This window comes from Bos indicus x Bos taurus, chromosome 14 (genome assembly GCF_003369695.1).
Source record: "Bos indicus x Bos taurus breed Angus x Brahman F1 hybrid chromosome 14, Bos_hybrid_MaternalHap_v2.0, whole genome shotgun sequence".
In the NCBI taxonomy this organism is placed as follows: Eukaryota; Metazoa; Chordata; class Mammalia; order Artiodactyla; family Bovidae; genus Bos; species Bos indicus x Bos taurus.
In genome coordinates, this window is record NC_040089.1 from 32,952,152 (window position 1) to 32,970,991 (window position 18,840).

The following is an 18,840-nucleotide window of genomic DNA, read 5'->3' on the forward strand; positions in this document are numbered from 1 at the left end:
TTAGTATATTTTCCTTCTGAAGAGTCTTATCTGTTCGAGGAGATAGGTAAAACTAAGTAGAATTATGGTAGTAATAATAATAATATCACCTATTTGTATAGCACTTTCTTATTGTTAAGCATTTTCACATACTTAATATCCTCTCTGAATTTTGCAAGTCCTGTGACTTATCACTTAGGTTTGACATCCCTTCTGTGATACGCTCAAATTTCCCAGTGCCCAAACTCTCACAGTACTTTTAGGGTCCATACAGTTTTTAAGGCACAGGAGCCACTATTAAATAGCACATGTAATGTAGAAAGAATAAAATTAGAACACTGAAAGTGTTAATCGCTCATTGGTGTCCAACTCTTCACAACCCCGTGGACTGTAGCCCACCAGGCTCCTCTGTCCATGGGATTTCCCAGACAAGGATACTAAAGTGAGTAGCCATTCGCTTCTCCAGGGAATCTTCCCAACCCAAGGATCGAACCCAGATCTCCCACATTGCAGGCAGATTCTTTACCATCTGAGCCACCAGGGAAGCCCCCACTATCAATACCCAATATTAAAGATAGGATTATTCATTAGATTGAAGGTGAAAAAGTGATTTGAGGAACTAAATCTTAAGACAAATTTCTATGAAAGCAAAGGATCATTAAATTTGGAGCATAAAAGACTAATCTTGTTTGGATCCTTGACAGGTGAAGGAGTATGAGAAACCAGAGCAGCCTGACAAGAAGGGAATCTTAAAATTCAGAGGGTACTCGAAGGAAAACAAAGAGGAAAATAATACATGTAGCAGAAAATATTTCTTTGGCAAACTTGATACAGAAGTTAGACTCAAGTGATTACAGAATCATCTTAATAAAGTAGATGTATACTTAGTTGGATTAGAGGTGAAATTTGATTACTTTTAGGCTTGACTTGACAATATTAAGTGTGCTTTCTGGATTAGTAAATAAACCATTTTTTTAATTGATGTTCTAGGGACAAATAATGACTCCCCCCCCCCCAATCTTTAATGACTCTATTTCTATTCTCAAGTAGCAAGGTGTGGACCTGATTGTCTGAAGTTGGAATTTCCCAGACATATATTATTTTCTCAAGATTCCATGAATATGAACTTAAAAAAAGAGTAAATTGGGGTTAGATACAATATTCTTTTGATAACAACTGTCATTGGAAAACATGAAGATAAAGAAACATTTATGTGCATGTCTCCAGTAATGCATACAGCTGATATGCAAATTCAGAAAAGAGCTTTGATAAGAAAGACATTGTTTCTAAGGGAATTTATTTTTATTGTACAGAAGGTGAATAGATTTTGCTAATATTTAAAAGTTTTATTCAGCCAGTGAAGTAGATAGGTCAGCAAAGAGTTCCACTTGTATTTCTAGTCCCTGTCGGATTGTTAATAAGTACGGTGGAATCTTCTTATAACAAATCTTGGGTGCTCTTGGAATTGTGTTAAAAAAAAAAAAAAGAATTCCACTACACTCAGTGATCACTTATTGCTGAGACAAGGAAAAATTTGCCATTCACTGAAATCATACTACTTTAAAAAAATCTATTTGTTTATTTGGCTGTGTTGGGTCTTAATTGTGGCATGTAGAATCTTCGTTGCATCATGTGGGTTCTTTCATTGTGCACACGTACTCTTTAGTTGTAGCACATGGTCTGGCACACGGGCTTCATTTCCCCACAGCATATGGGATCTGACTTCCCTGACCAGAGATTGAACTCATGTCCGTTGCATTGCGAGATGAGACATCCACATATGACTTTTACAATATGCAGATTGCACAAATGCTTTGTATTTCTCTACTCTAGAAACCTGCATGAAACCAAATAGTGTAGGTCCCCTTGGAGAGTCATTCCTTTTACACCATTTCTTCTCTCCCAGATCATTGCCTCTTCTCTCATAAAGCATACCATAAAGAGATCTATACACTTAAAAGATATAAAATTACCTATGTATAAAATAAATGAGGTATAGGATATATGGTACAGCACAGGGAATAGGGAATATATAGTCAATATTTTATCATAACTTTAAATGGAATGCAACTTATGAAATATTAAATCACTGTGTTGTACTCCTGAAACTAACATAATATTCTAAATCAACTAAACTGTAGTAAAAATAAGATATAAAATTACCACTTAGACTTGACAAGCATAAAAACAATTGTTCACATAGCTTTCCAGTATAAGATATGGGTATAAATTTTTAGTGGACTTCTAGACAATTTCTTTCAGAGAATGCAATGGCAACCCACTCCAGTGTTCTTGCCTGGAGAATCCCAGGGACAGGGGAGCGTAGTGGGCTGCCGTCTATGGGGTCGCACAGAATCGGACATGACTGAAGCGACTTAGCAGCAGCAGCAGCAGCAGACAATTTCTTTAACTATGAATTTTGATACTCCTACTTTCCACCTTTTTTCTTATTAGTGGTGTTCCTCCCTACAAACAACCCTTCCCTAATAAAAACTATGTTTCATCATCTTCACAACTTGACATTTTAAATGTTTTTAATAAGACATCTTCAAAATTCTTTTTCATACCCAAATATAATTTTATGATGAGTAAATTGTTACACATATTTTAGAGAGTTTGTGATTTATGTAAATTGATTTAAATAGCTGAACAGTGAACAAAATGTTGAAAGTATAAGTTAATGAACAAGCTCTAATTTTTTCTTGCGCTGTATGGCTAGCCTGTGCAAAATGGGAACACAGCATTTATGGAATTAAAATTAAATATATTTTAACTTGCACTCTTGCAAAATAAAGAAGGAAAGATTAATATTCATGATCATCTCACCAATAGAAATAATAAATTATGGTGGATTGTGTTTCTTGAAAAGCAATATTTACAAACTGCTGGCAGGTAATTGGAGTAGTGAATTGTCTGCTAATGAATAGAAATTAGTATGCATTTTGTTCCACCCTAAAGGTTTTTACTGTTTCATTTTCCCTCTACCCTATAGAATTTTCCATAGTTTTCATTACTCACAGATTTAGGACACCAATAAACTGCTTAAAACCAAGTACTATAGTAGACAAGTTATCTAACCAAATTTTGGCATCTACTAAGATTTTTCCTTTTGACATTTTTAGGTCTGTTGATTACTAACACACTGAGGATGGAAATATTTGCCCAAACCTATACAAATATTACTTTTTAAAACTTCTATGATTTTTTAAAATGTAACTTCTAAATGTCACATTTTCCCTGGAAAAAATGACCTGAGATGATATGTATGATATAATGAGTGGTAAAACATTGATTATAGTTTTGTAATTAATCACTTTCTCTCCATAATTTCACTATTTATCCATTAGTAAAATTATGAAATTATTTCTTGGGGTCAGTTAAATTCTGCATTTTATTTTTAAGATAGTTGGGGAAGGAAGAATGACCTAATATGTACTCATGTATAATAAGTACAATTAATTTCTAAGAAAACAATGCTCAGGAAGATGTATAACAACATGGTATTAAAGACTTGAGATCCCAACTCAGAATGACTCCATTAATTCTTTTCTTTTTAATTATTTTATTTATTTGGAGGACAATCACTTTGGTAACCCCAGCCACACATTGACACAGATCAGCCTCAGGCATACATGTGCCCCCCGTCCTGAAGCCCTCTCCCACCTCCCACCCCACCCCATCCTTCTGGGTTGTCCCAGAGCACCGGCTGTTTACAAGAACTAGGACATGGAAGCAACCTAGATATCCATCTGCAGATGAATGGATAAGGAACTTATGGTACATTAATTCTTATAAATCGGATGGGCAGAAAAGAAAATATATTTTGACATTTTCGGTATTTTCAAGTGATTGCTAATTCTCTATTAAAATGATTTCCAGGCCCTGCAAATTTCATTTGGTCAGTATATAAATATACTGAAGCAGAGGAAAAGCAATATGGATGTTTGTATAGTGAGGTAAAAACTTCATATTCTGATTATGAACTGTGCAGGGTGTGTGTCGAAATGGTCTCTTTGTATGTGAAGCACAAGAAGTTAACGTTCAGTCCCTTAGTGAGGATGGAAAAACATTAAGATCCTCATAAAAAGGATTTTCCTTACATGTTCATCTTCTTCTTTGGCTATAAAATCTACATCAATTACATAAAAATGACTGGATACAAAGTGCTTTCCTAGAGATGCTTAAATATTTGTGGGCTTCTTTGCCCTCCCAACCACATTAATTTAATCAAGATTTTTTTTTTAATTTATTATAAGATGTAGCCACATATAAAGTCAGAGTTTCAGGAGTTTGCTGACTCAAATGGAAAAAAATATAATATATTCCTGCTATTACATTGAACTATAATGTATATTAGAAGAGCATTAGAGAAAGAGATTATTTTAAGAGCTATGTTTGAAAGGATGTTGACTGTTGGGTCATACTGAATATCCATCCTTTAAGATATTGAACTCTTTTTTTCTCTTTTCCATGCATCACAGATTTTTAGAGAGATTTCCAAAAGTTAATAAAAGATTAACATCTATATCAATATTAGATTTGCAAAATATTTCAAAACTACAATTCAGTATAACTTCCTATTATCTATATTAAAGCTTTATTTCAAATTTGTTTGCTTTCAAATTATAAATATAATAGTATTTATATAAAATTTTTTGGAAAATTCAGTAAAGAATATAATTTAAAATCAGAAAAACCACAAGATAGATGAATTTTCATATTTAGTTTTGTTTTTCCAATATTTTATGCATATATATATATATATCTGTAAATATGTCATAACTTAAACTTTGAAAAATAGTCCATTAGCAACTTTGATTATGTTTTTTCTTTACATATGATAATAATCTGACATAAAATTTTTTAATGCCTTGTTTTAATACCCATATATTTTTGAAGACTTATCTGTTTTAGTATCTATTAGACCAAATATCTGGAGAAGGCGATGGCACCCCACACCAGTACTCTTGCCTGGAAAATCCCATGGACGGAGGAGCCTTGTAGGCTGCAGTCCATGGGGTCTCGAAGAGTCAGACACGACTGAGCGACTTCCCTTTCACTTTTCACTTTCATAGATTGGAGAAAGAAATGGCAACCCACTCCAGTGTTCTTGCCTGGAGAATCCCAGGGAAGGGGAGCCTGTTGGGCTGCCGTCTATGGGGTCGCACAGAGTTGGACACGACTGAAGCAACTTAGCAGCAGCAGCAGCAGACGAAATATCCTCTTACATTTTTAAAGTTTAAGACTTTAATTTTAGTGTCAAACCATATTTCAGAGTTGTTATATTTGAATCAATGTTAGGTGTTTTGGTTGGATAGTCTCAGTTAGTTCATCCCAGGCTAATGGTTGTGAATTGGATGGTCATGAATTGGGAACAGGTGTGTTGGTATCCAGGCATTCCAGCTTTCCCATTAAATCCTCTGAGTCATATTCTGGTGCAAATAAGCAATTCCATGTCCTGCTGTGTGTTGTACAAATGTTATTTTCTGTGTTTGTTTTTATGTGAAAAAATATGGGAAACATTTAGATTTGGGGCTTAGAAGAAATGTTTTGGAGATAACTGCACAAAATCATCATTAGTTTTCTTTAGACTGGATTCCTAAAAAGATCAAAGAGTATAAACTATTCTTAAGTCCTTGATACATACCAGAGAATGTTCATTTTTCCCTTTAACCAGGACTCTCCTAAACCTTTACTGGAATGAAATGTTCCCTTAAAATGTTTAAGTGAATACACAAAAATTGTACAAAAAAAAATCTATCTTACTGGTAAATGTAATATGGAATATTTTTAGTGTTTAAAGTTGGGTTACTTTATTAGTAAATTTCTTTGATTACAAATGAATAAATTTTACATAAACTTATTAGATATGTATTTTTATTTTTTATGAATTGCTTTTTCTTGCCATCAGTTATATTTATTTTGGGCTGTTTGTTTTCCTGTTGACTTATTAGTATTCATTATGCATAATGACTTGTTCTGTTTTATAGATGTAATTAGTCATTTTTATTTTACTTTATGTTGTCCATGATAGTTTTTTTAAATTACACTGAAGCTATGCTTTTCTCTTTCTGATTTCTTCCATTTTTTACACATAGTCTCCCCTCCCCAATATGAAATATTTACCTAAAAGTTGTCTACATATTCCCCTTAAATTCTGTAATCAGTTTTGAATCTATTTTGGTGGTTATTGTGAGATAGGAATGTAAGAATGTATTTAGAAATAAAATATGTAGTGTCATTTATTTTTGAGAACCCATCCTTTTCTTATTCTGAATTTTTCTTTTCATCTGAATAAGGTATAAAAATGGCATAATTAATACTTATTTAATACTAACTTTTGCTAGATAACTTATACACAGTATTTCTTGTTGTTTGCCGTTCGGTCTTAATTATTGCTGCGGCTGCTAAGTCGCCTCAGTCGTGTCCGACTCTGAGACCCCATAGATGGCAGCCCAACAGCCTCCCCTTCCTTGGGATTCTCCAGGCAAGAACACTGGAGTGAGTTGCCATTTCCTTCTCCAATCTATGAAGGTGAAGGGTGGAAGGGAAGTCGCTCAGTTGTGTCCGACTCTTCGCGACCCCATGGACTGCAGCCTACCAGGCTCCTCCATCCATGGGATTTTCAGGGAAGAGTACTGGAGTAGGGTGCCATCGCCTTCTCCGTCTTAATTATAAAATACTTAATTATTCAGTTCAGTTCAGTTCAGTCGCTCAGTCGTGTCGGACTCTTAGCAACCCCATGAATCGCAGCATGCCAGGCCTCCCTGTCCATCACCAACTCCCGGAGTTCACTCAGACTCACGTCCATCAAGTCAGAGATGCCATCCAGCCATCTCATCCTCTGTCGTCCCCTTCTCCTCCCGCCCCCAATCCCTACCAGCATCAGAGTCTTTTCCAATGAGTCAACTCTTCACATGAGGTGGCCAAAGTACTGGAGTTTCAGCTTTAGCATCATTCCTTCCAAAGAAATCCCAGGGCTGATCTCCTTCAGAATGGACTGGTTGGATCTCCTTGCCATCCAAGGAACTCTTAAGAGTCTTCTCCAACACCACAGTTCAAATGCATCAATTTTTTGGTGCTCAGCATTCCTCACAGTCCAACTCTCACATCCATACATGACCACTGGAAAAACCATAGTCTTGACTAGACAGACCTTTGTTGGCAAAGTAATGTCTCTGCTTTTGAATATGCTATCTAGGTTGGTCATAACTTTTCTTCTAAGGAGTAAGCATCTTTTAATTTCATGGCTGCAATCACCATCTGCAGTGATTTTTTTTTTAATTTTATTTTTAAACTTTACAATATTGTATTAGTTTTGCCAAATATCAAAATGAATCTGCCACAGGTATACATGTGTTCCCCATCCTGAACCCTCCTCCCTCCTCCCTCCCCATACCATCCCTCTGGGTCGTCCCAGTGCACCAGCCCCAAGCATCCAGTATCGTGCATTGAACCTGGACTGGCAACTCGTCTCATACATGATATTATACATGTTTCAATGCCATTTTCCCAAATCTTCCCACCCTCTCCCTCTCCAACAGAGTCCATAAGACTGTTCTATACATCAGTGTCTCTTTTGCTGTCTTGTACAAAGGGTTATTGTTACCATCTTTCTAAATTCCATATATATGTGTCTAAATTCCATATATATTCCATATATATTGGTGTTTTTCTTTCTGGCTTACTTCACTCTGTATAATAGGCTCCAGTTTCATCCACCTCATTAGAACTGATTCAAATGTATTCTTTTTAATGGCTGAATAATACTCCATTGTGTATATGTACCACAGCTTGCTTATCCATTCATCTGCTGATGGACATCTAGGTTGCTTCCATGTCCTGGCTATTATAAACAGTGCTGCGATGAACACTGGGGTACACGTGTCTCTTTCCCTTCTGGTTTCCTCAGTGTGTATGCCCAGCAGTGGGGTTGCTGGATCATAAGGCAGTTCTATTTCCAGTTTTTAAAGGACTCTCCACACTGTTCTCCATAGTGGCTGTACTAGTTTGCATTCCCACCAACAGTGTAAGCAGTGATTTTGAAGCTCCCCCCAAAATAAAGTCTGACACCGTTTCCACTGTTTCCCATCTATTTCCCATGAAGTGAAGGGACCAGATACCATGATCTTTCTGAATGTTGAGCTTTAAGCCAACTTTTCACTCTCCTCTTTCACCTTCATCAAGAGGCTTTTTAGTTCCTCTTCAATTTCTGCCATAAGGGTGGTGTCATCTGCATATCTGAGGTTATTGATATTTCTTCTGGCAATCTTGATTCCAGCTTGTGCTTCTTCCACCCCAGCGTTTCTCATGATGTACTCTGCATAGAAGTTATATAAGCAAGTGACAATATACAGCCTTGACGTACTCCTTTTCGTATTTGGAACCAGTCTGTTGTTCCATGTCCAGTTCTAACTGTTGCTTCCTGACCTGCATACAAATTTCTCAAGAGGCAGATCAGGTGGTCTGGTATTCCCGTCTCTTTCAGAGTTTTCCACAGTTTATCATGATCCACACAGTCAAAGGCTTTGGCATAGTCAATAATGCAGAAATAGATGTTTTTCTGGAGCTCTCTTGCTTTTTCGATGATCTAGCAGATGTTGGCAATTTGATCTCTGGTTCCTCTGCCTTTTCTAAAACCAGCTTGAACATCTGGAAGTTCACAGTTCATGTATTGCTGACGCCTGTCTTGGAGAATTTTGAGCATTACTTTACTAGCGTGTGAGATGAGTGCAATTGTGCGGTAGTTTGAGCATTCTTTGGCATTGCCTTTCTTTGGGATTGGAATCAAAACTGACCTTTTCCAGTCCTGTGGCCACTGCTGAGTTTTCCAAATTTGCTGGCATCTTGAGTGCAGCACTTTCACAGCATCATATTTCAGGATTTGAAATAGCTCAACTGGAATTCCATCACCTCCACAAGCTTTGTTCGTAGTGATGCTTTCTAAGGCCCACTTGACTTCACCTTCCAGGATGTCTGGCTCTAGTTCAGTGATCACACCAGCATGATTATCTGGGTCATGAAGATCTTTTTTGTACAGTTCTTCTGTGTATTCTTGCCACCTCTTCTTAATATCTTCTGCTTCTGTTAGGTCCATATCATTTCTGTCCTTTATCGAGCCCATCTTTGCATGAAATGTTCCCTTGGTATCTCTACTTTTCTTGAAGAAATCTCTAGTCTTTCCCATTCTGTTGTTTTCCTCTATTTCTTTGCACTGATCACTAAGGAAGGCTTTCTTATCTCTCCTTGCTATTCTTTGGAACTCTGCATTCAGATACTTATATCTTTCCTTTTCTCCTTTGCTTTTTGTTTCTCTTCTTTTCACAGCTATTTGTAAGGCCTCCCCAGACAGCCATTTTGCTTTTTTGCATTTCTTTACCATGGGGATGGTCTTGATCCCTGTCTCCTGTACAATGTTACGAACTTCAGTCCATAGCTCATCAGGCACTCTATCTATCAGACTTGGTTCCTTAAATCTATTTCTCACTTCCACTGTATAATCATAAGGGATTTGATTTAGGTCATACCTGAATGGTCTAGTGGTTTTCTCTACTTTCTTCAATTTCAGTTTGAATTTGGCAATAAGGAGTTCATGATCTGAGCCACAGTCAGCTCCTGGTCTTGTTTTTGTTGACTGTATAGAGCTTCTCCATCTTTGGCTGCAAAGAATATAATCAATCTGATTTCAGTGTTGACCATCTGGTGATGTCCATGTGTAGAGTCTTCTCTTGTGTTGTTGGAAGGGGGTGTTTGCTATGACCAGTGCATTTTCTTGGCAAAACTCTATTAATATTTGCCCTGCTTCATTCCGTATTCCAAGGCCAAATTTGCCTGTTACTCCAGGTGTTTCTTGACTTCCTACTTTTGCATTCCAGTCCCTTATAATGAAAAGGACATCTTTTTTGGGTATTATTTCTAAAAGGTCTTGTAGGTCTTCATAGAACCGTTCAACTTCAGCTTCTTCAGCGTTACTGGTTGGGGCATAGACTTGGATTACTGTGATATTGAATGGTTTGTCTTGGAAACGAACAGAGATCATTCTGTTGTTTTTGAGATTGCATCCAAGTACTGCATTTCGAACTCTTTTGTTGACCATGATGGCTACTCCATTTCTTTTGAGGGATTCCTGCCCACAGTAGTAGATATAATGGTCATCTGAGTTAAATTCACCCATTCCATTCCATTATAGTTCTCTGATTCCTAGAATGTCGATGTTCACTCTTGCCATCTCTTGTTTGACCACTTCCAATTTGCCTTGATCCATGGACCTGACATTCCAGGTTCCTATGCAATATTGCTCTTTACAGCATCGGACCTTGCTTCTATCACCAGTCACATCCACAACTGGGTATTGTTTTTGCTTTGGCTCCATCCCTTCATTCTTTCTGGAGTTATTTCTCCACTGAATCTCCAGTAGCATATTGGGCACCTACTGACCTGGGGAGTTCCTCTTTCAGTGTCTTATCATTTTACCTTTTCATACTGTTCATGGGGCTCTCAAGGCAAGCATACTGAAGTGGTTTGCCATTCCCTTCTCCAGTGGATCACATTCTGTTAGATCTCTCCACCATGACCCGCCTGTCTTGGGTGGCCCCACGAGCATGGCTTATTTTAATTGAGTTAGACAAGGCTGTGGTCCTAGTATGATTAGATTGACTAGTTTTCCTTTGAGTATGGTTTCAGTGTGTCTGCCCTCTGATGCCCTCTGGCAACACCTACCGTCCAACTTGGATTTCTCTTACCTTGGACGTGGGGTATCTTTTCACGGCTGCTCCAGCAAAGCCACTGGTCCTTACCTTGGATGAGGGGTATCTCCTCACAGCCGCCCCTTCTGACCTTGAACATGGAATAGCTCCTCTAGACCCTCCTGCACCCGTGCAGCCACAGCTCCTTAGAGGTGGGATTGCTCCTCCCAGCCGCAGCCCCTGGCCTCGGTGTGGGGTAGGTCCTCCTGGCTGCTGCCCCTTGCCTTGGACATGGGGTAGCTCCTCTCAACTACCACCCCTGACCTTGGACATGGGGTAGCTACTCTCGGCCGTTCCTGCGCCGTCCCAGCCTGGCACTCTCGGCCGCTGCCCATGACCTCTGACGTCGGGTAACTCCTCTTGGCCGCCTCCCCTCGGGCATGGGGTCCTCCCGGCTTCTGACCCTGACCTCGGACGTGGGGTAGCTCCTCTCGGCTGCGCTAAGTGCACTGGTCACAGCCGCCTGCACATTAGGAATGACCTAAATCAAATCCCTTATGATTATACAGTGAAAGTGACAAATAGATTGAAGGGATTAGGTCTGACAGAGTGCCTCAAGAAATATGAATGGAGGATCATAATATTGTGCAGGAGGCTGTGATCAAAACCATCTCTAAGAAGAAGAAAAGCAAAAAAGGCAAAATGGTTACTGAAGAGAAGGGAAAGACAAAGGAGAAAAGAAAAGATATATCCATCTGAATGCAGGGTTTCAGTGAATAGCAAGAAGAGATAAGAAAGTCTTCCTCAGTGATCAGTGCAAAGAAATAGAGGAAAACAATAGAATGGGAAAGACTAAAGATTTTTTCAAGAAAATTAGAGATACCAAGGGAACATTTCATGCAAAGACGGGCACAATAAAGGACAGAAATGGTATGGACCTAACAGAAACAGAAGATATTAAGAAGAGGTGGCAAGAATACACAGAAGAACTGTACAAAAAAGATCTTCATGACCCAGATAATCATGCTGGTGTGATCACTGACCTAGAGCCAGACATCCTGGAATGTGAAGTCAAGTGGGCCTTAGAAAGCATCACTATGAACAAAGCTCGTGGAGGTGATGGAATTCCAGTTGAGCTATTTCAAATCCTGAAAGATGATGCTGTGAAAGTGCTACACTCAATATGCCAGCAAACTTGGAAAAACCAGCAGCGGCCATAGGATTAGAAAAAGTCAGTTTTCATTCCAATCCGAAAGAAAGGCAATGCAAAAGAATGTTCAAACTTCCACACAATTGCACTAATCTCACATGTTAGCAAAGTAATGCTCAAAATTCTCCAAGCCAGGCTTCAACAGTATGTGAATTAAGAACTTCCAGATGTTCAAGCTGAATTTAGAAAAGGCAGAAGAACCAGAGATAAAATTACCAGCATCTGTTGGATCATCAAGATAGCAAGAAAATTCCAGATAAACTACTTCTGCTTCATTGACCACGCTAAAGCCTTTGACTGTGTGGATCACAACAAACTGTGGAAAATTCTTCAAGAGATGGGAATACCAGACCACCTGACCTGCCTCCTGAGAAATCTGTATGCAGGTCAGGAAGCAACAGTTAGAACTGGACATGGATCAATGAACTGGTTCTAAATTGGGAAAGGAGTAAGTCAAGGTTGTATATTATTGCCTTGCTTATTTAACTTCCATGCATAGTACATCATGAGAAATGCTGAACTGGATGAAGCACAAGCTGGAATCAAGATTGCTAGAAATATCAATAACCTCAGATATGCATATGATAATGGCAGAAAGTGAAGAGGAAATAGACTCGATGAAAGTAAAAGAGGAGAGTGAAAAAACTGACTAGAAATTCAACATTCAAAAAACTGAGATCAGTAGAAGGAAAGAAATCTTAAAAATTAGAGCAGAAATAAATGCAAAAGAAACAAAAGAGACCATAGCAAAAATCAACAAAACCAAAAGCTGGTTCTTTGAAAGGATAAATAAAATTGACAAACCATTAGCCAGACTCATCAAGAAACAAAGGGAGAAAAATCAAATCAATAAAATTAGAAATGAAAATGGAGAGATCACAACAGACAACACAGAAATACAAAGGATCATAAGAGACTACTATCAACAATTATATGCCAAGAAAATGGACAACGTGGAAGAAATGGACAAATTCTTAGAAAAGTACAACTTTCCAAAACTTGACCAGGAAGAAATAGAAAATCTTAACAGACCCATTACAAGCACGGAAATTGAAACTGTAATCAAAAATCTTCCAGCAAACAAAAGCCCCGGTCCAGACGGCTTCACAGCTGAATTCTACCAAAAATTTAGAGAAGAGCTAACACCTATCCTGCTCAAACTCTTCCAGAAAATTGCAGAGGAAGGTGAACTTCCAAACTCATTCTATGAGGCCACCATCACCCTAATACCAAAACCTGACAAAGATCCCACAAAAAAAGAAAACTACAGGCCAATATCACTGATGAACATAGATGCAAAAATCCTTAACAAAATTCTAGCAATCAGAATCCAACAACACATTAAAAAGATCATACACCATGACCAAGTGGGCTTTATCCCAGGGATGCAAGGATTCTTCAATATCCGCAAATCAATCAATGTAATACACCACATTAACAAATTGAAAAATAAAAACCATATGATTATCTCAATAGATGCAGAGAAAGCCTTTGACAAAATTCAACATCCATTTATGATAAAAACTCTCCAGAAAGCAGGAATAGAAGGAACATACCTCAACATAATAAAAGCTATATATGACAAACCCACAGCAAACATTATCCTCAATGGTGAAAAATTGAAAGCATTTCCTCTAAAGTCAGGAACAAGACAAGGGTGCCCACTTTCACCATTACTATTCAACATAGTTTTGGAAGTTTTGGCCACAGCAATCAGAGCAGAAAAAGAAATAAAAGGAATCCAGATTGGAAAAAAAGAAGTAAAACTCTCACTATTTGCAGATGACATGATCCTCTACATAGAAAACCCTAAAGATTCCACTAGAAAATTACTAGAAATAATCAATGACTATAGTAAAGTTGCAGGATATAAAATCAACACATAGAAATCCCTTGCATTCCTATACACTAATAATGAGAAAACAGAAAGAGAAATTAAGGAAACAATTCCATTCACCATTGCAATGGAAAGAATAAAATACTTAGGAATATATCTACCTAAAGAAACTAAAGACCTATATATAGAAAACTATAAAACCCTGGTGAAAGAAATCAAAGAGGACACTAATAGATGGAGAAATATACCATGTTCATGGATTGGAAGAATCAATATAGTGAAAATGAGTATACTACCCAAAGCAATCTATAGATTCAATGCAATCCCTATCAAGCTACCAACAATATTCTTCACAGAGCTAGAACAAATAATTTCACAATTTGTATGGAAATACAAAAAACCTCAAATAGCCAAAGCTATCTTGAGAAAGAAGAATGGAACTGGAGGAATCAACCTACCTGACTTCAGGCTGTACTACAAAGCCACAGTTATCAAGACAGTATGGTACTGGCACAAAGACAGAAATATAGATCAATGGAACAAAATAGAAAGCCCAGAGATAAATCCACACACATATGGACACCTTATCTTTGACAAAGGAGGCAAGAATATACAATGGCTTAAAGACAATCTCTTTAACAAGTGGTGCTGGGAAATCTGGTCAACCACTTGTAAAAGAATGAAACTAGATCACTTTCTAACACCATACACAAAAATATACTCAAAATGGATTAAAGATCTCAACGTAAGACCAGAAACTATAAAACTCCTAGAGGAGAACATAGGCAAAAGACTCTCTGACATACATCACAGCAGGATCCTCTATGACCCACCTCCCAGAATATTGGAAATAAAAGCAAAAATAAATAAATGGGACCTGATTAACCTTAAAAGCTTCTGCACATCAAAGGAAACTATTAGCAAGGTGAAGAGACAGCCTTCAGAATGGGAGAAAATAATAGCAAATGAAGCAACTGACAAACAACTAATCTCAAAAATATACAAGCAACTCCTACAGCTCAACTCCAGAAAAATAAATGACCCAATCAAAAAATGGGCCAAAGAACTAAATAGACATTTCTCCAAAGAAGACATACAGATGGCTAACAAACACATGAAAAGATGCTCAACATCACTCATTATCAGAGAAATGCAAATCAAAACCACTATGAGGTACCATGTCATGCCAGTCAGAATGGCTGCGATCCAAAAGTCTACAAATAATAAATGCTGGAGAGGTGTGGAGAAAAGGGAACCCTCTTACACTGTTGGTGGGAATGCAAACTACTACAGCCACTATGGCGAACAGTGTGGAGATTCCTTAAAAAACTGGAAATAGAACTGCCTTATGATCCAGCAACCCCACTGCTGGGCATACACACTGAGGAAACCAGAAGGGAAAGAGACACGTGTACCCCAATGTTCATCGCAGCACTGTTTATAATAGCCAGGACATGGAAGCAATCTAGATGCCCATCAGCAGATGAATGGATAAGCAAGCTGCGGTACATATACACAATGGAGTATTACTCAGCCATTAAAAAGAAAACATTTGAATCAGTTCTAATGAGGTGGATGAAACTGGAGCCTATTATACAGAGTGAAGTAAGCCAGAAGGAAAAACACCAATACAGTATAATAACACATATATATGGAATTTAGAAAGATGGTAACAATAACCCTGTGTACAAGACAGCAAAAGAGACACTGATGTATAGAAAAGTCTCATGGACTCTATGGGAGAGGGAGAGGGTGGGAAGATTTGGGAGAATGGCATTGAAACATGTAAAATATCATGTATGAAACGAGATGCCAATCCAGGTTCGATGCACGATACTGGATGCCTGGGGCTAGTGCACTGGGACGACCCAGAGGGATGGTATGGGGAGGGAGGAGAGTTCAGGATGGGGAACACATGTATACCTGTGGCGGATTCATTTTGATATTTGGCAAAACTAATACAATTATGTAACGTTTAAAAAAACAAAACAAAACTAAGATCATGGCATCGGTCCCATCACTTCATGGCATGTAGATGTGGAAACAATGGAAACAGTGACAGACTTTATTTTCTTGGGCTCCCAAATCACTGCAGATGGTGACTGCAGCCATGAAATTAAAAGATGCTTGCTCCTTGGAGGAAAAGCTATGACCAATCTAGACAGCATATTAAAAAACAGAGACATTCCTTTGCCAACAAAGGTCTGTCTAGTCAAAGCTATAGTTTTTCCAGTAGTCATGTATAGATGTGAGAGTTGGACCATAAAGAAAGATAAGTGCCAAAGAATTGATGCTTTTGAACTGTGATGTTGGGGAAGACTCTTGAGAGTCCCTTGGACTGCAAAGAGATCCAACCAGTCAGTCCTAAAGGAAGCCAGTCCTGAATATTCATTGGAAGGACTGATGCTGAAGCTGAAGCTCCAGTACTTTGGCCACCTGATGCAAAGAACTGACTCATTGAAAAAGCCCCTAGTGCTGGGAAAGATTGAAGGCAGGACGAGAAGGGGTTGACAGGATGAGATGGTTAAATGGCATCACCAGCTCAATGGACATGAGTTTGAGCAAGCTCTTGGAGTTGTTGATGGACAGGGAAGCCTGGTGTGCTGCAGTCCATGGGGTAGCAAAGAGTTGGACATGACTGAGCGACTGAAATGAAATGATTATCCAACTTATAGATGGGGAAACTGAGAGCTAGGGAGATGTGATAACTTTCCATACTTCCATTTGTAAGCAAAGGACCCAAGAGTGCACGCACCCTAGGCGGCCCAAGTCCAGGGTCTGCTCCCTTAACCACTGTTTCATCTGGATTTGGAGTGTTAGCTTCAGTTGCCATGCCCACTCTTTTTGTTTTAGTTATTACATGCTTTATTAATAATATAGAGAAAGCCCTTTCTTTCACTCTTATTTTGCAAAGTCAAGGAATATAACCATCATACAGTACCTAGCTAGTGTTTATCACAGCATGTGACTTCTGTGATTTTTTTTTTTTAAATATAGGTTTAGCATTCGGCTTTTCAAAGAAACCTTGGTATATCATTTACCAGAATACAGGAACCTACTCACCAGTCTCTGAAGATTATTTAGTTTGCTTATATAAAAAGCATTTCATCTAGTGATATTTGCAGCATTTCTGAAACAAGGCTTAAATAATTTTCACATGAATGTTCTAAATTAGAGACATAATTGATAGCTTTGCTTCCAGTTATTTTGTTCTGTACATTGGGACATTTGATTCAAATTAACATGAGCTTCTTGGGAAAAAGGAAGATGAGTAATTTATAAGTAACTCTCTATGATGTCCCAACTATAAAAAGTTATTCGTGTTTCTTCAGAATTGTGAATCAGATGCCTTTATTTATTTTCTTTAAGTAGGAATTTTGGGAACTCATCATTTCCTTTAACTTTCACGGATTTTTTTTTAGCATTTATTAAGAAAGTATTTGCATTCCAATAGTAAGAAAGCAGATATGTCCTAAAAGGGAATTTCTAGAAGGATCAGTCAATCTAAGGAGAATATTAATATTAATATAAAGGTTTTATTGCCTAAGGAGACAGACCTCAACTGAAGTCAAGAAAAAAATAATTTGAAAAATGATAAAAAAAAAATTCAGTTCAGTTAAGTTCAGTCACTCAGTCATGCCCGACTCTTTGCGACCCCATGAATCACAGCACTCCAGGCCTCCCTGTCCATCACCAACTCCTGGAGTTCACTCAGACTAACATCTATTGAGTTGGTGATGCCATCCAGCCATCTCATCCTCTGTCGTCCTCTTCTTCTCCTGCCCCCAATTGCTCCCAGCATCAGGGTCTTTTCCAATGAGTCAACTCTTCACATGAGGTGGCCAAAGTACTGGAGTTTCAGCTTTAGCATCATTCCTTCCAAAGAAATCGCAGGGCTGATCTCCTTCAGAACGGACTGGCTGGATCTCCTTGCCATCCAAGGGACTCTCAAGAGTCTTTTCCAACACCACAGTTCAAAAGCATCATTTGTTCGGCACTCAGCCTTCTTCACAGTCCAACTCTCACATCCATACATGACCACTGGAAAAACCATAGCCTTGACTAGACGGACCTTTGTTGGCAAAGTAATGTCTCTGCTTTTCAATATGCTATCTAGGTTGGTCATAACTTTCCTTCCAAGGAGTAAGCGTCTTTTAATTTCATGGCTGCAATCACCATCTGCAGTGATTTTGAAGCCCCCCCAAAAAAAGTCTGACACTGTTTCCACTGTTTCCCCATCTATTTGCCATGAAGTGATGGCACCAGATGCCATGATCTTAGTTTTCTGAATGTTGAGCTTTAAGCCAACTTTTTCACTCTCCTCTTTCACTTTCATCAGGAGGCTCTTTAGTTCCTCTTCACTTTCTGCCATAAAGGTGGTGTCATCTGCATATCTGAGGTTATTGATACTTCCCCTGGCAATCTTGATTCCAGTTTGTGTTTCTTCCCGTCCAGCGTTTCTCATGATGTACTCTGCATAGAAGTTAAATAAGCAGGGTGACAATATACAGCCTTGACTTACTCCTTTTCGTATTTGGAACCAGTCTGTTGTTCCATGTCCAGTTCTAACTGTTGCTTTCTGACCTGCATACAGGTTTCTCAAGAGGCAGGTCAGGTGGTCTGGTATTCCCATCTCTTTCAGAATTTTCCACAGTTTATCGTGATGCACACAGTCAAAGGCTTTGGCATAGTCAGTAAAGCAGAAATAGATGTTTTTCTGGAGCTCTCTTGCTTTTTCGATGATCCAGTGGATGTTGGCAATTTGATCTCTGGTTCCTCTGCCTTTTCTAAAACCAGCTTAAACATCTGGAAGTTCATGGTTCACATATTGCTATGTCTCCAAGACATTATTCTTGGAGACCATAAAAGTTAAGAAATATTCATGTAGAATCTGTTCTTCAAGAAAGGATTTTTCCAGGGCAGGAATAGAGACGCAGATGTAGAGAAAGACTTGTGGACACGGGGTGGGAGAAGGAGAGGGTGGGATGAATTGAGAGAGTAGCATTGACATATATACGCTACCATGTATAAAAGAGCTAGCTAGTGGGAAGCTGCTGCATAGCACACAGAGCTCAGCTCAGTGCTCTGTGATGACCTGAATGGGGGGTGGAGATGGGAGTTCAGTTCAG

The 18,840-nt window shown here is 38.4% G+C and overlaps 1 protein-coding gene across 5 annotated transcripts in view; it reads left to right on the forward strand.

The window, feature by feature from the left end:
* Positions 1 to 18,840, forward strand: part of C14H8orf34 (chromosome 14 C8orf34 homolog) — a 366,056-nt gene that overhangs the window by 278,636 nt on the left and 68,580 nt on the right. The window lies entirely within an intron of this gene.